The sequence below is a fragment of the Carlito syrichta genome, unplaced genomic scaffold (assembly GCF_000164805.1).
Source record: "Carlito syrichta isolate Samal-C Ts95f unplaced genomic scaffold, Tarsius_syrichta-2.0.1 Scaffold311470, whole genome shotgun sequence".
NCBI classification, from domain to species: Eukaryota; Metazoa; Chordata; class Mammalia; order Primates; family Tarsiidae; genus Carlito; species Carlito syrichta.
In genome coordinates this window covers 149,422-170,408 of record NW_007255566.1, presented here as the reverse complement: position 1 = coordinate 170,408, position 20,987 = coordinate 149,422, and the positions used below count along the sequence as shown (strand labels likewise).

Here is a 20,987-nt window from a genome sequence, read left to right as displayed (position 1 = left end):
TTGAGTTGGAGTCTCACTCTGTCGCCCAGACTGGAGTGCAGTGGCCACTCCCAGCCACCGCAGCCTCACCTGTTGGGCTCCGGCGAACCTTTCGCCTCAGCCTTCCGAGTAGCCGGAATTACAGGCATGTGCTACCACGCCCGGCTGATTTTTTTTTGAGTGCAGTCTCACTGTCGTCCAGGCTGGAGTAGTGTCAACCTGCCAGGCTCATGTGATCCTTCCCCCTCAACCTTCCAAGTAGCTGGAACTACAGGTGCGTACTACCACACTTGGCTAATTTTTTTTTATTGTAGAGACGAAGTCTCACCAAGTTGCCCGGGCTGGTCTCAAACCCATAGGCTCAGGCAATCCACTCACCTCGGCCTCCCAAAGTGCTGGGATTGCAGGCTGAGCCACCGAGCCAGCCCAAGCCTGAGTATTCTCAACTATAAAATAGACTTAAATATGAAATTCACCTCACAGAGTTTAGTGAGAATTAAGCAGGATAATAATGTAAGCAAATTCTATAAACTAAGAAGTACCACATGTTACCTACTGCCATCAGTTTGAAACTTTAAATGTATTTTCTTTTCTTTTTTTTTTTTTTTGGAGTCTCACTCTGTCATCCAGGCTCAACCTTCCAAGTAGCTGGAACTAAAGGCATATACCACCACACCCAGCCAATTACCTTATTTATTTTAGAGACGAGGTCTCACCATGTTGCCCTGGCTGGTCTCAAATTTCTGGGCTCAGGCAATGCTCTCAACTCAGCCTTCCAAAGTGCTGGGATTACAGATGTGTGCCATCATGTCTGGCCTGCATGTCTATTTTTTTTTTTTTCTTATAAAAGCTCTTCCCTTTGCCTTTTACTAGAAGTCTGGAATACATATTATGAAAAATAGTTTCTATTATACTCCCTGTAATAGTTAATTTTGTATGTCAACTTAGCTAGACCACAGTACACAAATATTTGGTCAAACACTAGTTTAGATGTTGCTGAGGAGGTATTTTTTAGACAGGATGAACATTTAAATCAGTATTATTTGAGTAAAGCCAATTACCCTTTATAATGTGGGTAGGGCTTATCCTATCAGTTGAGGGCCTTAAGAAGAAAAACACATGCCTGTAATCCCAGAACTCCGGGAGGCCAAGAAGGACTACTTGAGCCCAGGAGTTCGAGACCAAACGAGGCAACATAGTGAGACCTCGTCATTACAAAAAATAAAAAAAATTAGCCGGTGTGGTGGCACAACCCTATAGTCTCAGCTGCTCGGGAAGCTGAGGTGGAAGGATCACCTGAGCCCAGGAGTTCAAGACTGTGGTAACTGTGAGTGTCCCACTGCACTCCAATCTCGGTGACAGAATGAGACCACAACTCTAAATAAATAAATAATCAATTAATTAAATTTACAAAAGAGTAAAAATAAGCAAGTGAACTTAACTTTAAAAAGAAAGAAAGAAAAAGACTAACTTCTCAAGGAAGAGGGAACTCTGCCAAGATTGCCTTTTGACTTGAGCTGCAATATCAACTCTTCACTAGATCATAGCCTGTCAGAATACTCTGCAGATTTCGGGTTTGCCAGTTTTCACAACTACGTGAGTCAAATCCTTAAAATCAATCAACCAATTAATCTCTTTCTCTCTCTCTCTCTCTACACACACACACACACACTCCCTACTAGTTCTGTTAATTTCTGAAGTACCCTGACAAATATATTCCTATACTCCCAAGATTCTTCTGTTATAGTACAATACAGAACCCTTTATTAATATAAGCTTACCTTGCCACCAAACTCTACTAGAATGAATATTCTTTTCACCTCTCATACTGCTTAAACTCTACTCCCTGGGTGGTCCCACCCCCAGAGCATGCCTTCAAGGGTTACTAAATATAAAATACTGATTTCCACCCTGCAACAAACAGAAAGATGTCCTGAATAAGGGCTACTGAGGTATAAAATGGGTAAATGAGAGCTCATCCTATTCTCTTGTTTATGCATCGTGCTCTCCATTAAGTTTTTTATACTGACTGCTACTGCAACCTGCAAGCACCATCTCATTACTGCTGATCTTTCTTTCCTTTTCTCTCCTTGTTTATTCTTTCTCAGCCTATCTACCTTATCAACTTTAGGTATGCCCCATAAGGACATTAATCAGAATGCATCCTCATTGCCACGGAAGACTCATCAAACACATGTTAAATATAATCTTCATCTCAGATGTGCTCATTTGTTAATGGATGCTCAAAGACTACTTCTTCATTACCCTCCCCATTCAGAGAAGAGTTTCTCACTCTTCTTTGGCTTCAGCATGAAGCCATTTTGAACACTTAAAAGATTCCAAATAAACTGAATTCTGACTTGTTCAGATGTTGTTGTATACAGCTTTCTTTTGTGCTTTTTATCTGAAACCAATTGTTCTGCACGGTACAAATGTACAGTTGTCCCTTGGTATCCACAGGGGTTTGGTTACAGGATCCCCTCAGATACTAAAATCCATGATGCTCAAGTCCCTTGTATAAAATGGCATAGTACTTGCATATTACCTACAAACATCCTCCTATACACTTTAAATCATTTCTAGATTGCTTATAATACCTAATACAACGTAAATGCTATGTAAGTAATTGTTATACTTTATTGTTTAGGGAATCACAATGAGAAAAATGTCTCCACGTGTTCAATACAGACACAAACTATTCTTTTTCCTGCATATTTTCTATCTGCAGTTGGTTGAATCCATGAATGCAGAACACGTGGATATGGAAGGCCAACTGTATATGTCTATAAACATAAATAACAGGAGTTTTAAAATGACAAATATTAGCCGGGCTCGGTGGCTCAGCCTGTAATCCCAGCACTTTGGGAGACTGAAGTGAGTGGATTACCTGAGCCCGCGGGTTAGAGACCCGCTTGGCCAACTTGGCGAGACCTCATCTCTACAATAAATCAAAAATATATATATATATATTAGCCGGGCGTGGTAGCGTGCGCCTGTAGTTCCAGCTACTTGGAAGGCTGAGGCGGAAAGATCGCCAGAGCCCAGCAGGTGGAGGCTGCGGTAGCCGGGAACGGCCACTGCACTCCAGTCTGGGTGACAGAGTGAGACTCCAACTCAAAAAAAAAAAAAAAATGACAAACATTTGTTGCTTTAATATGATTTTTGAGACTGTGGATCACTTTTTTCTTTTAAATTCACTTCAATAGTAAAATAAATTTAATTAAATGAAAATAACAACCAAAACCCCTAAAATTTCCACAATGTTTATACAGACATAGAGCCTGACAGCCACACAGACAAAACAAAATGGTTCTGGAATATTAATTACTCCTCCTTTAAAAAAAATTGGGTTAAACCGGCTGGGCCGCTCAGCGTGTAATCCCGCATCTTTGGGAGGCTGAGGTGAGTGGATTGCCTGAGCCCACGGGGTCGACCCGCCTGGGCAGCGAGACCTCATCTCTACAATAAATAAAAAAATCAGCCGGGCGTGGTAGCGCATGCCTGTAATTCTGGCTACTTGGAAAGCTGAGGGGGAAGGATCGCCGGAGCCCAGCAGGTTGAGGCTGCGGTGGCCGGGAGCGGCCACTACACTCCAGTCTGGGCGACCGAGTGGGACTCCAACTCAAAAAAAAAAAGTTGGGTTTCCTATAAGTAGTGCTCTATCCTGTTAAATTCATTATTTCCTAATTCACTGTAATTCTATGTTGCCAAAAAAAAAAAACCTCATAAAAATGAAGACTATAGCTGGTCTCAATGGCTCAGCCTGTAATCCCGCGCCTTTGGGAGGCTGAGGTGAGTGGATTGTCTGAGCCCGCGGGTTCGAGACCCGCTCTGGGCAGCGAGACCTCATCTCTACAATAAATCAAAAAAATCAGCCGGGCATGATAGCCCATGCCTGTAATTCCAGCTACTCGGAAGGCTGAGGTGGAAGGATCACCGGAGCCCAGCAGGTCGAGGCTGCGGAGGCCGGGAGCGGCCACTGCACTCCAGTCTGGGCGACAGTGAGACTCCAACTCAAAAAAAAAAAACAAAAAATGAAGACTACTAAATTATACTACTTACTCTCTACTATAACTTCTGATTCTGATTCTACTATTGTATTAATTAGGTGCCATCAAAAGAGAGCTAATTCACTGAATTGATGCTGCTGACCTCTGTGTTTATACAAATTTAGATAGTGATTCTTTGGGCTGGAAAACACCTCTACAAAACAGAACAGTAAATGCCACATGTCTTTTTTTCAAATTGGATTCTGCTAAAGTAACTATGTATCTTAACTAGGGATGTGCAACAGAATCACCTAAGAAACTTTCTGAAATTAACCAGGCCTCAACCTCAGAGATTCTGAGGAGGAATCTGAATTTTAAAAATTTATCCCTGTGAGCCGGGCTCGGTGGCTCAGCCTGTAATCCCGCGCCTTTGGGAGGTTAAGGTGAGTAGACTGCCTGAGCCCACGGGTTTGAGACCCGCCTGGGCAGGTGAGACCTCATCTCTACAATAAATCAAAAAATTAGCCGGGCATGGTAACGCGTGCCTGCAGTGCCAACTACTTGGAAGGCTGAGGCGGAAGGATCGCCGGAGCCTGGCAGATCGAAGCTGACTCCATTCTGGGCGACAGTGAGACTCCAACTCAAAAAATAATAATAAATAAATAAATAAAAAATAGCCAGGCGTGGTAGCACGTGTCTTGTAGTTCTGGCTACTCAGAAGACTGAGGTGGAAAGATCGCCAGAGTCCAATAGGTCAACGCTAGAGTGGCTGTAAGCATGCGTGTCACTGCATTCCAGCCTGGGCGAAAGAGTGAGACTCCAACTCAAAAAAAGAAAAGAAAAGAAAAAAGAAATCAACAGTGTCAAAAAAAAGTTATCCAAGCTCCAAGACCAAAATAAAGCTGGGAGGCCAGGGTACTCAAACTTCAATAGTAACTGGCAACAATTGTTAACTCAAATTCAAAGAAATCTTTACAAACCCACTCAGATAGATCTCAAGGAGAAATAGCATGTTGACAAGGAAAAGAGGTCACCCCAACATTTTGAAATGAGTAAGCATCTTTCATTATTAAATTTTTATAAAAGACTTTTACAAAATCTTTCAAGAAGAAATTATAACTGTCTTGTTCATTATACATCTAGATAGTGCTCCTAGAATGTTCTAATAAAGATACATTCTTTTGTATCTATACTAAATTTGTTGCTTTTTATCTCAATTATGTCCTCTCACCTTTGAATCTAGACCAGGGGCCAGCAAACTCTCTACAAAGAGCCAGACAGTAATTTAGGTTTTGCAGGTCTTTCAGGTTCTATATCAATTACGCAATTCTGCCACTGTAGAAAGAAAACAACAATAAACCATACATAAAGAAAAAGGTGTGGCTCTGTTCCAGTAAAACTTTATGGATAATGATATTTGAATTTCATCTCTTTTTTTTTTTTTCTTGAGTTGGAGTCTCACTCTGTCGCCCAGACTGGAGTGCAGTGGCCGCTCCCGGCCACCACAGCCTTGACCTGCTGGGGCACCGGCGATCCTTCCGCCTCAGCCTTCCAAGTAGCTGGAACTACAGGCACGCGCTACCACGCCCGGCTAATTTTTTGATTTATTGTAGAGATGAGGTCTCGCCTGCCCAGGCAGGTCTCGAACTCGTGGGCTCAGGCAATTCACTCACCTCAGCCTCCCAAAGGCACGGGATTACAGGCTGAGCCACCAAGCCCGGCTTCATCTCTTTTTTTAAACAAAGTATTGTCAAATGAATTTTACAAAATACTGTTTTTCTTTTAATTTTTTCAACCACTAAAATTGTAAAAACCATTCTAGGCTTGCAGTACAAAAACAGGTGGCAGACACTTGTAGCAGGATTTGACTTGACAGTTATAGTTTACAAACTCCCTTATATCTGATAGAGCTACTTCTAATAACAGAAGTACCTATTTCATAAGATTGTCAGGGAGATTACAAGTTGATATATGTGGAACACTTAGAACAGTGCTTGGTACATATCAAGTGCTATACAATTTGATATATTTGTATGTATGTCACTCTTAACCTAGCTACAATCCTTCCACCTCAGACTTTCAAGTAGCTGGAACTACAGGCACATGCCACCATGCCTGACTAATTTTTTGATTTATTGTAGAGACAAGGTCTCAACAAGTTGCCTGGGCTGGTCTTCAACCCCTGGACTCAGGCAATCCTTTCACCTCCGCCTCCCAAAGTGCTGGGATCACAGGTGTGAACCACCACGCCCAACTCTCCTCCATTTTTTATTAGTATTTCTTCACTGTGGTAGCCTATAACACTGAAATGTTTTGCCTAAAATCTGATTATTATAAACAGGGAAAGATCCTTCATTGTTTAGTTAGAAAAAGTATCCAATTGTGATTTGTCAGTTTTTCTTATAAGCTAACTTCCTAGCTCTTTCTCAAAAATCCAAAGTAAATATATCCACCTGCAATTTATCCACAGCAGTAGTTCCATTAAACCTAAATCTCAGGTAAAAATATCTACCTAAAAGCTCAGAGGAGAGTATAAGGATTCCTACTTTCAACATACTGATGCAACTGCATTTACGAAGAAATTTGTTTCCAAATGCATCACTACATTATGACCAACACAAATCTTACAAAGTTCAAGTTTAGAGTACAAGTTAAGCATCCCTAATACAAAAATCCAAAATCTGAAATGCTCCAAACTGAAATTTTTGAGCGTCAACATAACACCACAAGTGGAAAATTCCACACCTGACCTCATGTGACAGGTCATAGTCAAACGTTGTTTCATGTGCAAAATTGCTCAAAAGACTATAAAATTACCTTCGGTCTATGATTATAAGGTATACATAAAACAAACAAATCTGTGTCTAATTAGACTTGGGTCTCATTCCCAAGTTATCTCATTATATATATACAAGTACTCCAAAACCCCCAAAAACCTGAAATCCAAAATACTTCCAGTCTCAACAAATTTCTGATAAGGAATACTCAATACTAACCCACCCTAACATTAAAGTGTGAGTAAAAGAATATACAGAAAAGCTAGCCAGTCTCAGTGGCTCAGCCTGTAATCCAGCGCTTTGAGAGGCTGAGGTTTCGTGACCCACCTGCGCAACTTGGTGAGACCTCATCTATACAATAAATCAAAAAATTAGCCAGGCATGGTAGCGCACACCTATAGTTCCAGCTACTTGGAAGGCTGAGACGGAAGGATCGCCAGAGCCCAGCAGGTAGAGGCTGCGGTAGCTGACAGCATGCCACTGCACTCCAGTATGGGGGACAGAGTGAGACTCCAACTCAAAAAAAAAAAGCTATCTGGAACTCAGGTAAAGCCATTTATCCCCAGAAAGGTACAATAAGGCTGCATTCTACCTTATTTTCATAAGTCTTCATTATTATTCATAAGTCACTATTGTTATTATTATTATTATGAGTAGGAGTCTTACTCTGTCACACAGGCTGGAGTACAGTGATGCAATCATGACTCACTATAGCTTCAAACTCCTGGGCTCAACCAATTCTCCCACCTCAGTCTCCTGAGTAGCTGGGACTACAGGAGCACATCATCACACTTCTGTATTATTATTATTATTATTATTATTAATGTTTTATGTAGCAACAGGTATCGCTATGTTGCTTAGGCTGCTCTTGAACTTCTGGGTTCAAACGATCCTCCCACCTCAACCTCCCAAAGTGCTAATGGATTACAGGTGTGAGCCACTGAGTTTAGCTTCAAAGTTTTACAAAATATCAATTATCCAACAAGTATCAAACAATACTGGCAACAATAACAATATTGTATTTTATTTTTCTAAAGGTATCATACCAATATACTATTAGGGTTAGACCAAAAAAAAGAAATTGCCAATTATGGTAACTAACAGGTTCAACCTAATATTTATCAATGACATTTAAACAGCATTAGTGAAACTCTCAGTAGCTAGCATAAATAACAGAACTTGAGGGTTTTATTTACCATTCCAACCTAGTTTGTTTGTTTTTTAATAAAGATGTGGGGTACAATTCAGGGTTAGGTATACAAACGTTGATTATGCAGGTACCCTTGTTTTTTTGAGTTGGAGTCTCACTCTGTCGCCCAGACTGGGGTGCAGTGGCCGCTCCCGGCCACCGCAACCTCAACCTGCTGGGCTCCCGCGATCCTTCTGCCTCAGCCTTCCAAGTAGCTGAAACTACAGGCGTGCGCTACCACGCCCGGCTAATTTTTGATTTATTGTAGAAATGAGGTCTCGTCAAGTTGCCCAGGCGGGTCTTGAACCCGCGGGCTCAGGCAATCCACTCACCTCAGCCTCCCAAGGCGCGAGATTACAGGCTGAGCCACCGGGCCTGGCTGCAGGTACCCTTGTTGATGAGGTATGCCTGTCCCTCCCCTAGCAGTTTCTCTCAACTGCCAATCTCACCCCCAACCTAGTTTTGACCAAAAGAGAATTTAAGCACAGAGTAACTCCCTCCACTGTGAGTTCATCGTACTTTGCACATACACGTATTTGTTTGTTTGTTTTTTGAGTTGGAGTCTCACTCCGTTGCCCAGATTGGAGTGCAGTGGCCACTCCCGGCCACCGCAGCCTCGACCTGCTGGGCTCCAGCGATCCTTCCGCCTCAACCTTCCAAGTAGCTGGAACTACAGGCGCGTGCTACCACGCCCAGCTAATTTTTGATTTATTGTAGAGATGAGGTCTCACCAAGTTGCCCAGGTGGGTCTCGAACCTGCAGGCTCAGGCAATCCACTCACCTTGGCCTCCCAAAGCACTGGGATTACAGGCTGAGCTACCAGCTACCGAGCCAGGCCTCACATACACATATTTAACACTTCTCACACTACACAGTAATTATCTGCCTTGATGTTGTCTTTTTTTTTAAATTTATTATAGAGACAAGGTCTCTCCAAGTTGTCCAGGCTAATCTCGAACCCGTGGGCTCAGACAATTCACTCACCTTGGTCTCCCAAAGTGCTGAGATTACAGGCGGAGCCACAGAGCCTGGCCTGACATTGTCTCCTTAACAATGCTTCTCCAAAGCCACAACCTTGACATATTCTTCATTCTATTGCTACCAAATTCATGGTAATTAACACACAGTAGGTATCCACTGTTTTTAAGTAACCACTGTAGGCATCATAGTAAAACTAAGATAAAAAAATATACTATGTTCACAAAAAGTAAAGACACAGTGTATCACTTTATTCTCACTTTTCTTTTTTAAAATTCGAAGAAAAAAAAATTCTAAAATCTGGGCAATAAGATACCTCAAAGTCCAGCAGCTTGGGGCTGGTTTCAATATATTTTTTTCCTTTTTTTAAAGACTGAACACTAACTAACAAATACCAGAAGGCCATGGATTTTTTAATCACACCTGTAATACCACACTTGGGGAGGCCAAGGTGGAAGGATCACTTGAGCCCAGGAGTTCAAAACCAACCTAAGCAACAAAGTGAGATTTCGTCTCTACAAAAAAAAAAAGTAAAAGAATTAACTACACACAGTGGCATGCACCGGTAGTCCCAGCTACTCAGGAGACTGAGTCAGGAGGATCTCCTGAGGAGATCCTCAGGAGGATCTCCTGAGACCAGGAGATTGAAGCTGCAGTGAACCATGATCGTGCCACTGCTCTCCAGCCAGGGAAACAGAGTAAACCCTGTCATATTCATACATATCTCAGAGAGTGCACCAACTTTTAAACACTGTGAAAAATCATTCGGCTGCCTCAACTTGATGCTAAAACTTCAAAAATTAAATACCTTTTTAACCTTCTAACATGTCTGGTTTCCACTTACAAATACTACATTTTCAAGTGACAATATGACAAGTGACTACAAAAGTTTTGTAATTATAATTTTTTCAAATCAAAACTAAGTAACAACAACAAAAAAATACAGTGCTTTAAAGCAAAAAAGAGTTTGCTAATACAGTTGGCCCTCTACATCCATGGATTTAACCAACTGTAGAAGGAAAATATTTAGAAAAAAATAAAAGTAACAATGCAACAAAAAAATACAGTATAACAATTACTTACATTATATTAGGCATTATAAAGTAATCTAGAGATGATTTCAAGTACACAGGAGGATGGGCATAGGTCATACGCAAGTACTACACCATTTTATTTATAAGGGACTTGAGCATTCGTGGATTTTTGTATTTGCAGGGGGTCCTGGAACCAATCCCTCCACAGATACCAAGGGATGACTATACTTCAAAGCATCATACAAACAATAAAGGACAGCCAGGCTCAGTGGCTCAGCCTGTAATCCCGTGCCTTTGGGAGGCTGAGGTGAGTGGATTGCCTGAGCCCGCAGGTTCAAGACCCGCCTGGGCAACTTGGCGAGACCTCATCTCTACAATAAATCAAAAATTAGCTGGGCGTGGTAATGCGCGCCTGTAGTTCCAGCTACTTGGAATGCTGAGGCAGAAGGATCGCTGGAGCCCAACAAGTCAAGACTGCAGTGGTCAGTCTGGGCAACAGAGTGAGACTTCAACTCAAAAAAACCAAACAAATCAATAAAGAACATACTGTTGTTTATGTATTTGTGTTTAGTAGAAGGTAACAGTAAATACTAATATAGACAGCCTGAAGAAATTATGACAATGCAGAAATCACTGCAATTCTTAGGCTAGAAAAGAACATTCTGAAGCTGGTGTTTCGTGGTGACAGTGGAGATAATGTATAGGATATATTAAACCTTTGCACTTGAATGTCCCTTCTGAGAAGACATCATAAATCTAGCAAACCACTCTGATGTCCTCTCTCAGGGGACATAAAGAGACCGCTGGTGATTACCCAGGACAGATTTATGCAAATGCAAATTTTTCAAAAATGTGTGTTCCCTTGAGATTTTTCAAACTGCACAAAAAAGCACATAAAGAGATGGAATATATACTGAGAAATGATTGATCAGTTGAGAAGTTTTTTTAGGAATCATGAGTGTATCCTTCCACATCTTCAAACAACAAACTGGGCAATAAATTACATACCATTAATGTGGGAGGAAGAAAACAAGATTGTATTGTCTGTTCAAACAGAAAAACACCAGGTAGAAGATGTCAAGCAAATTACTATTACACAACACGTATCAATGAACCTGCAATGCATGTCAATGACTGTTTCACACATTACCACACGTTAGAAAAATGATATAAAATTTTGATTTTCTTGGTCATAAATAAGTTCCTCAAATACCATTACAATAAAATAATTGGTTCCAGCACTATACTATTTAATATGAAGTGATTCGTTTTCACTATTTCACAAAAAAGTGTGGTCAAGTTGCTGGTAGGTGATCCGCGAGATGTCTCCAAGTATAAAGGATTAAAGAAAGAGGAAGAAGCTGGGTTCGGTGGCTCAGCCTGTAATCCCGCACCTTTGGGAGGCTGAGGTGAGTGAATTGCCTGAACTCGGGTTCGAGACCCGCCTAGGCAGCGAGACCTCATCTCTACAATAAATCAAAAAATCAGCGGGGCGTGGTAGCGCATGCCTGTAATTCCGGCTACTTGGAAGGCTGAGGCGGAAGGATCACCGGAGCCCAGCGGGTCGAGGCTGTGGTGGCCGGGAGCGGCCACTGCACTTAGTCTGGGCGACAGAGTGAGACTCCAACTAAGGAAAAAAAAAAAAAAAAGAAAGAGGAAGATGAAAGCAGATGATGACGAAGGCCTGCACTAGGATGAAAACAACAGAAATGATTTAAAAAGAGTCTTAGGCCATTTGGTGGCTCAGCCTGTAATCCTAGCACTTTTGAGGCCGAGGTGAGAGGATTGCCTGAGCCCACGGGTTTGCGACCTGCCTGGGCAACTTGGTGAGACCTCATCTCTACAATAAATCAAAAAAGTAGCCAGGTGTGGTAGCACGCATCTGTAGTTCCAGCTACTTGGAAGGCTGAGGAGAAAGGATCGCCGGAGCCCAGGAGGTCGAGGCTGCGGTGGCCGGGAATAGCCACTGTACTCCAGTCTAGGTGACAGAGTGAGATTCGAACTCAAAAAAAAAAAAAAAAGAGCTTTATGATCAGTAGCAATTATGTGAAAATTAATTTTTTTAACATAGGGCAGATTCTCTGTTTACATTCAAGTGCAACTTCCCAGGTGTTTTAACAATCTATATGGAAAACAGGCACAGTGTCCCTCAACAGAATAAATTTCTAATTTACTATTATCCACACCAATGTTTGTTTCCACTGAGGCAGATAACTTAGAAATAACTATATTTTCCATGTCAATTACTCAATTTATTTACTGAGAATCTACCAGGTACCCAGTATTGAAACCAAACAATAGATGTGTCCCCTGTAGCACATAGTTAACCTATATGCCTCATTACAGAAAGCTATGTGGAAGATAAAAGCAGTCTTAAGAGTGAGTTCCTGTCCATATGAAACTTACAATATAATTGAAGATGAGAGCTATATATCTGCATCCATTTAATATCTATTCTGCTAGGCTCTGTGATATGAAATTATGGGATAAAGACAAATAAAATGCAATCCACTAAGGGAACACACAATTTAGTTAGTGAGTTTGGAAGGCAGAGATGGGAAAGGAGGTGATAAGGAATATAACATGAGCTAAGGACTAATCAAGTTAGCACCAAAAACTGAAACACTAAAAAAATAAGATGGAAATGATTGGCAAGTTTTCAGGGCAGATTTTAGAGAAGGAAACAAATGGCGAACAAAACAAAATAACCAATACAAAATTATTCTAAGCAGTTTGGAAACACAGTATTGCCAAAAAGTTGAGGCTAAAATGACAAACTGAGAAACACAAAGAGCAGTCATCAATAAGAAAATACAAAGTGGTTTCTACTCTGAATATAAGAGCTTCAGTAGTAAAGGTAACAAGTATAAAGAACTGTATGTAGCTCTAACATGGTCAAAGAAAAAAATCTTAGCTGTTTTTAAATAAAGATGAATCTGGATCACACCTGAAGAAAGGGCAGAGCTGAAAACTACACCATGAGTCATGATCTATGGGAAGTCTTCTGCTGAAGCAATTAATTTTTAGCAGCATAAAGCAGGGTTGTGTCCTGGCCCCTTTTTCTTCACTTCTTAATCATTTTTTACCACTTTTGGATAATCTGGAAGAGTATGCTCTGCCCACCTTCATAATACAGAGAATTAGACAGATAAGATGTACAGATTTGAAATTTCTTTCTAAGAAAAATTTTATGCTACAGACAACTCCCACGAATTCTATTCTGGGTAAAACCTAGAATTCACAAAATAACTTAAATCCCCATATAAATGGTCTGTATCTGACGTATGGAGCATCCACACTTTAGGTACTTTAGGTACTTGGGGTTCAATCTCAATATGTACCAAAAGTTGGGTTGAGAGAAACTATATCCATTCATCAGAAGGAAAAATCTATCCACTCTTTCAGACTGATTCAGTAATGTGGTTAATCTTTCCCTACCAAGAGTACTTAAATACTTGCCATTCATCTACCTTAGAAATGTTAAAAGAGGATAAGAATAATTACAACATACTCCTGTTTTATGAGGCCCCTATGAAAAACTGTAGTCTGATAGTGCCAAGTGGTCGGTTATCTTTCCAAACTAACTGGTTTATTTTAACCTTAAGGGCACTATGAAAATCTAGAAAGCTCAGAGTCAAATTTGTGCTCTGCCTATAGCAAGAAAATTGTGATGACCCTTTTTGGTCTAGATCCTGATTCCACCTTAACTTGCCCTGTGTGTTTCTTCCTTCTTTTCACTTCCAGTCTGTGACATTTCGTAATATTATGCATCCTTATAAACTGCCATATATAGTTACAAATTAAATACAAAGACTAACTAGGTAGGTAAAAGTTTGAATCAGCTAGAAATAAAACAACAGTGGTAGAAATGGGTTGTCAAAGTAAGTTAAACTAAAAAACAAAATTATTGAGCAGACAGACAAAAATATGTCTGCAATCCAAAGCCTGGACCAACCACGTGCAGCCTGGAAAAGGTATTTAATGTTTATAGTGCTGAAAGGTTGGCTGATTGAGGAAATTAGACTAGTTTTCAATCTCTCTGGCTTAAAATCTTTCTGGAACAAGGGAACACATAATAGAAAAATGAACAGGTAAGTATCTTTCATTTGCACAGAACTTCATGACTTACAAACTATTTTCATATTTTCTAAGTCTGCACTGTGGGGCAGCCCTCAATTATTTGCTCAAAAATGCAGGGAACACAAACTCACATCTATAAAGAACAATGCAGGTAATATAAATGAGAGAAAGCAGGCAAGGTTGTAATCTTTCTATGTATGACTCGATTCATGTTCACATATTAATTTTATTAAAATATTCTTCAATTCCAGAAATATGCTCTCTTCTACTTTTCTTGAACACTGCAGCTGTCTAGCCTTACTGTTTTTCCTCACTTTTTATAGAAACATCATCTACAGAGAAGTATTTCTCCACTATAAGCAACAGCACAAGGGCAATAATAAACAGCAACATGGAGCAGTAGGAATTTGTTTTGCTGCAGAGCTTACGCCCATCTAAAAAGAACAGCAACTAAAACCCAGTTTGGATCAACTGCTGTCATAAGAAAACATGGGCTCCACTATTGCCAGCACTTTAAAGTTTTTATCATGGCTGGGCATGGTGGCTTATGCCTATAATCCCAGCACTTTGAGAGGCTAAGGTGAAAGAACTGCCTGAGCCCACAGGTTCGAGACCAGTTGGGCAACTTGGCGAGACCTCATCTCTACAATAAATCAAAAATCAGCTGGGCATGGAGGCATGCACCTGTAGTTCCAGCTACTTGGAAGGCTGAGGTGGAAGATCACCTGAGCCCAGCAAATCGAGGCTGTGGTGGCCATGAGGCTGCACTTCAGTCTGGGTGACAGAGTGAGACTCCGACTTAAAAAAAAAAGTTTTTGTCATAATCCAGAAATACAAACTTAATAATTTTAAAATGTGGACTCAAAAAAATGTAACTATTCCAGGCCATGGGAAACCTATTTACAAACTAGTTTAGCCTGTAGCCGCTAGTATGCAATCTTTGGCTAAATATTGAATAAATATAGGTTGTTTGATTGGTTGAAGAGACTGAAGAAAATGGAATAAAGTTTGGGATCTAAAATCGATGCCAACAATACTGAATGTTCCCTTTATTCAGCTCAAAGTATAAAGATTACTAAAGAACAAATATTTAATTAACTTGAGGATGAATTGTATCATCTCATCTGCAAATACCTTCCTCATGTTCACTGAAGTATTGTCTGTAATTGTGAAAAGTTGTAAACAAACTAAATGCTCATTTCTGTAATCTAGATATAAAGAAAATATTGTTATAATCATATATACGAAATTATACAACATGATAAGCTAGATTTATATACATCAATAATATACCTACAAAACAATGTTTGGTTAAAAAAAAACCAAGTTGTAGAACAATACAAGTATACAGTATGACAACATTCATGCAAAGTCTAACAATCTACAAAGCACTACTACTATACATTGTTTATAGATACACACAAGTATAGTAAAAGTCTAAAAATCTAGAACAAAGGGATCTGTAAAAACTTTAGGAGAAACTTTATAACTGGAAAGCAGGATGGGACTGGAAAGGGGTAGAAAAGATATACCAATGGTAACTGTAGCATTGCCCTATTTCTTAAAAAAAAGTTCTGAAGCAAACATGACAAAATGTTAACATCTGTCAATTCTGATAGTTACGTGAATATTTTGTTATATTAATGCAAATATTTTCCTGCACATTTGACATGCTATATAATAAAAATTAAAAATAATTAAATTGCAAATATGTAAAATAAAATTTAAAAGAAGCACTTTTCTGATTGAGCAAAGTTCCCATGATAGGTCTTCTGACAGGTAACAAGTTAAATATGTATATAATATGAAAGTAGTGAAGGAAGGAGTTCTATACATTTGAGGTCCTACTGTGTAGAATTCTGGAGTTCAACAGTTGAGGTTCAAATATCAACTTAGCTATTTACAAACTCTGGTCTTCAGTAAATCTGCAGGCTTCCTAAGCCTATTTGCCCATATATAAAAAGGGACTAATACTACCACCTATCTTAAACAGCTGTGGTGAGGCTTAATGAAATAATCAATGTTAAATAACAACCTTTGTATTTTCCTCACTACAGCTCAGGAATACTGAAGGGGGCACAAAGATGATAATTTCATTTTTGCACTTTTACATACATAAAGTAAGGAGACACTGCTTTCCTAGTGTTCAAGGACAGAGAGCAAGTCATTTTTGCTACCACAAGAAGGCAGAAAGTAAAGGTAGACTATTATCTTAATCATCACCATAATAACCAACATTTATTTACTATGTTCTAAGAACTGTGTCTAAGCTCCTTAAATGCATTAACTTATTTGGTACATCAAATAAGCATTTTATATAAGTTGTAACAAGAGAAAAATAGGTACCATAAGGTTACAAATTCTGGGAAGATAAAGTTTCTTCCAGATGGGAAAAAAACTAGAAAGACTGCCTGGAAATGGAGAATTTGGTATAGATTTGAAGGGTAGATAAGGGGGGGAGTAAAAAGGAACAGAAAATATCTTCCTAAAGATGAATCACAGGAGACATGGCAGGCAATGAGGAGAAGAATGAAAATATGAGCCAAAACATATAATAAAGGTCTCTGAGTGCCCATTTAGAATTAAATTAACATCTGTTAAGTACTATGTTTTGCCACTGTGCCCTTTGCATTTTCATATACTTAGTTCATTAAAGACAGTAAAAAGCTGATGGGTTTTTCTGGCAACAAAGTGACTTGAGAACTGTGGTTCAGAAAAATTCATCTGGCTGCTTTATGTAAACACAACTCTTCTTACTTTCTACTATGGCTGACACCCAGTTACTCAGTTCCACTCAATCACCCAAACTACAAATATCAATTGTCTAAATTTCCCTCTGCCTAACACACTACTCATTCACAACTGGACATCCTAAACCTGTCTCCAGTCAACAATCTTCAACGTCACTATCTGATTTCAAGCACTAATCAGTCTTTGCTGAAAAAGTTTAAGTGACCTTCAAATTCCAACCCATATTCCTCATTGCCACCCATATAAACTATTTAAAATACATATAATATCATAATGCTTGCCTTTGCTTGAAATTGTTTAACTACCAGCTTGCCTACAAGCTATACAGAATACACAAATTCTATCAATCTAGCAAGGACGCTCCCATTCCAACCTCAAATCCTACAATCCCCTCTATTAAACTACTTACCAGTACACACAATAGTTTTTTCAGCTTTTGTGCCTGTGTATGTTACTGTTCCCTCTATCTAAATTTACCTTGCCAAGTCCATTCACATTATTCATCCTTCAAAATTCAGTTCAAATATAATTTCTCAACTGTCTTTAGCAGGGAAATTTTATGACCCTTTAACAACCTAAGTGACAAATATCACAAGGCATACCACCACAACAAAGGACAAAGATTTAAAATACTAAACTAAGTAAGTATAATAAATTTCCTATCCACGGCTGAGCGCAGTGACTCATGCCTATAATCCCAGCACTTTGAGAGGCTGAGGAGAGAGGACTGCCTGAGTCCACGGGTTCTAGACCAGCCTGGGCAACTTGGCGAGACCTCATCTCTACAATAAATAAAAAAATTAGCCAGGCATGGTGGCATGTGTCTATAGTTCCAGCTACTTGGAAGGCTGAGGTGGATCACCTGTGCCCAGGAGGTCGCAGCTGCGATGGCTGGGAGTGTGCCACAGCACTCTAGCCTGGGTGACAGAGTGAGACTCCCAACTCAAAAAATAAATATATATATATATATATCCATTTAATCCTTTTATTAAGAATCTAGAGAAAATCTATATTCAAAAAAGTTCAGCCGGCTCGGTGGCTCAGCCTGTAATCCCGCGCCTTTGGGAGGCTGAGGTGAGTAGACTGCCTGAGCCCGCTGGTTCGAGACCCGCCTGGGCAGTGAGACCTCATCTCTACAATAAATCAAAAAATCAGCCAGGCGTGGTAGCACATGCCTGTAATTCCGGCTACTTAGAAGGCTGAGGTGGAAGGATCGCCGGAGGCCAGCAGGTCGAGGCTGCGGTGGCCGGGAGCGGCCACTGCACTCCAGTCTGGGCAACAGAGTGAGACTCCAACTCAAAAAACAAAAAATTAGCCAGGTATGGTAGCACATGCCTGTAGTCCCAGCTACTCAGGAGACTGAGGTGGAAGGATCATCTGAGTCCAGGCAGTTGAGGCTGTGGTGAGCCGTGATCATGCCACTGCACTCCCACCTGAAGATTAATAAGCCTGACCAAAAAAAAAAAAAGAAAAAGAACAAATTTGGATATAACAGAATTAACATTTTGTCTTTAATGATTCAGCAGACTTAAAATTTTACAGTATTACCACAGTGCTATGATCTTTATAATGACAAATTTCAATATAAAGAGAGAACATAAAAACAATATAATAACAAAATTATTATTCAAGCTTTCTGGCTCCTTGGACTTGGGCTACATGAACTTTCTGTATAATGGTATGTCCTTAAAGATAAATTATCTCCACCTACTGAAAAAAATAGCAAGGGCCTACAAATTTAAAGATTAAAACCTCTCCTCAGGTCTCTAGTTCTCATTTTTATGAAAACACCATAATATACCCTCCAAAGCATCAAATATCACTAGCACAGAAAACATCTATGATCCAAAGTTCTTTAAAAGAGTATTGCATTTATTTATTTATTTATTTATTTATTTATTTATTTATTATTTTGAGTTGGAGTCTCACTCTGTCACCCAGGGGTTTGAGATCAGCCTGGGCAACTTGGTGAGACCTCTCTACTATAAATCAAAAAATTAGTAGGATGTGGTAGGTGTATGCCTGTGGTTCCAGCTACTTGGAAGGCTGAGGTGGAAGGATCACCTGAGCCCAGCAGGTCAAGGTTACAGTGGCAGTCTCACTTCAGCCTGGGTGACAGAGTGAGATTCCTACTAAAAAAAAAAAAAAATTACTCTTCATTGGCTCCCTACTTTTTATTTAACAAATATTCACACAGCACTTACTATATGCGAGGCACTTTTTAAAGTGTTTTATAAATATTAATTTACTCCTCACAACAACCTAAGAGAATTTAACAAACCCAATATAACTTTATCTGTGTAAGCAACAGAGCTGGAAGTTGAAACCCAGGTACCTAGGTACTACAGCCTGGACTTTTAGTCACTGTACTACGCTGCCTATTTCCTAAAGTCTACATGCTTTAACACAGTTTACAAGGTCTTCAATTAGTATGTGGTCACTCCCCACTTTCAAGTTTCATTTCTTTTTTTTTTTGAGTTGGAGTCTCACTCTGTTACCCAGACTGGAGTGCAGTGGCACACTACCGGCCACCGCAGCCTCGACCTACTGGGCTCCAGCAATACTTCCGTCTCAGCCTTCCAAGTAGCTGGAACTACAGGCATGCACTACCACAGCCAGCTAATTTTTGCTTTATTGTAGAGACGAGGTCTCACCAAGTTGCCCAGGCTGGTCTCGAACCCGCGGGCTCAGGCAATCCACTCGCCTTGGCCTCCCAAAGTGCTGGGATTACAGGCTGAGCCACCGAGCCCGGACCAAGTTTCATTTCTAATCCAGCTCTGCCTTGCTTATACTTCAGTAACACTGAGCCCCTTGTAATACATGTCTTTACCCTCCCCACTTTGTGACCTTATGATTCCACTCCTGTATCCCCTGTCTGGAGCACTTTCTAGTACCCACAACACAGTTCCCAGAACAGAGTGCAATGAACATATTTTGGTGAAAGAACTCATTATCTAATTCCTTACAAGGTTAGTAAGCAATAATAAACAAAAATATTAATCACCACATTGGCTAAACACATGAAAAATGTTTTAGAATTCAAATCTCCAATACACCTAATGGTTATCCTATTTAAACAGGACATCAATAATCAAAAATAACTTTGCCCAATCTCGGTCCACTCTATTTCTTATCACTTTATAACACCCACATTCACTCAGCAGCCCAAATCCAAACAAAAATCACATTAATTCTTCACCTTCCTCATTCTTTATTGCCTTCATTTCCCATATCCAACTAATTTTATACATAATGAACAAATCCCTCTTAAATTAACTCTTTCAACCTGTACTTCCACTTAAATAGTCTCCTCATGGGTCTACTGACCTCCACAGTTGCATCTTCCACAATGCTGACAACTGCTTTTCTAAAAGGTAAAATCTAATGATACCACTTATCATACCTTAAAGTTCTTTACGGGTAACCCAAGAGCAAAAGCAGTGGTTCTAAAGAACAATCAATTGAAAGGCAGATATCCCTGGTACCACCTGGTGAAACTGTGATTGTATAAATTTAAGATGGGAGCCAGGCGTGGAGGCTCACACCTGTAATCCCAGCCTTCTGGGAGGTCAAGGTGAGAGGACTGCCTGAGTTCAAGGGTTCAAGACCAGTCTAACGTGGTGCAACCTCATCTCTACAATAAGTTGATCAAAATAGTCAGACGTGGTGGTGTGCGCCTGTAGTTCCAGCTACTCTTGGGAGGCTAAGGTGGAAGGATCCTCTGAGCCATAAGTCTGTCACTGCACTCCAACCTGGGCAACAGAGTAAGACTCCACTCAAAATAATAATAATAATAATAATAACAACAACAATAATAATAAAAAGGCAAAGAAGATGATGATGATGGGGCCTGGAAATGTGCATTTTTAGCAGGTAAGGCCCATGCAGATGGTTCATGCATCATCCTGCCCTATATGCCAGATTGATCACACGAAGTGACTCACTCCTCTACGCTCACCAATCACTCCAGTCATACTGAACTACATGAAAATTCCCTCTCCCAGCAAATTTATAAAACTGCACACAAATTACTTCCTCTGCCTAGATTATCCTTCCTGCTGATCTCAACAGTGTGATAAGCTTTCTTTCTTTCTTTCTTTTTTTGAGTCAGAGTCTCACTCTATCACCCAGGCTGGAGTGCAGTGGCATGCTCACAGCCACCGCAGCCTCCACCTGCTGGGCTCAGACGATCCTTCCACCTCAGCCTTCC

General features: G+C 40.1%; 1 protein-coding gene across 2 annotated transcripts in view; it reads right to left on the bottom strand.

Annotated features, from left to right (window-relative positions):
- Positions 1–20,987, bottom strand: part of PAFAH1B1 (platelet activating factor acetylhydrolase 1b regulatory subunit 1) — a 92,441-nt gene that overhangs the window by 58,612 nt on the left and 12,842 nt on the right. The window contains exon 1 of one of the 2 annotated variants that reach the window (XM_008068671.2): positions 5,200–5,215. The exons of the other annotated variant lie outside the window; for it this stretch is intronic. The gene's annotated coding sequence lies outside the window, so the exon portion shown is untranslated. Of the gene's footprint in view, positions 1–5,199; positions 5,216–20,987 lie in introns of those variants that run through there. 2 annotated transcript variants of the gene reach the window in all.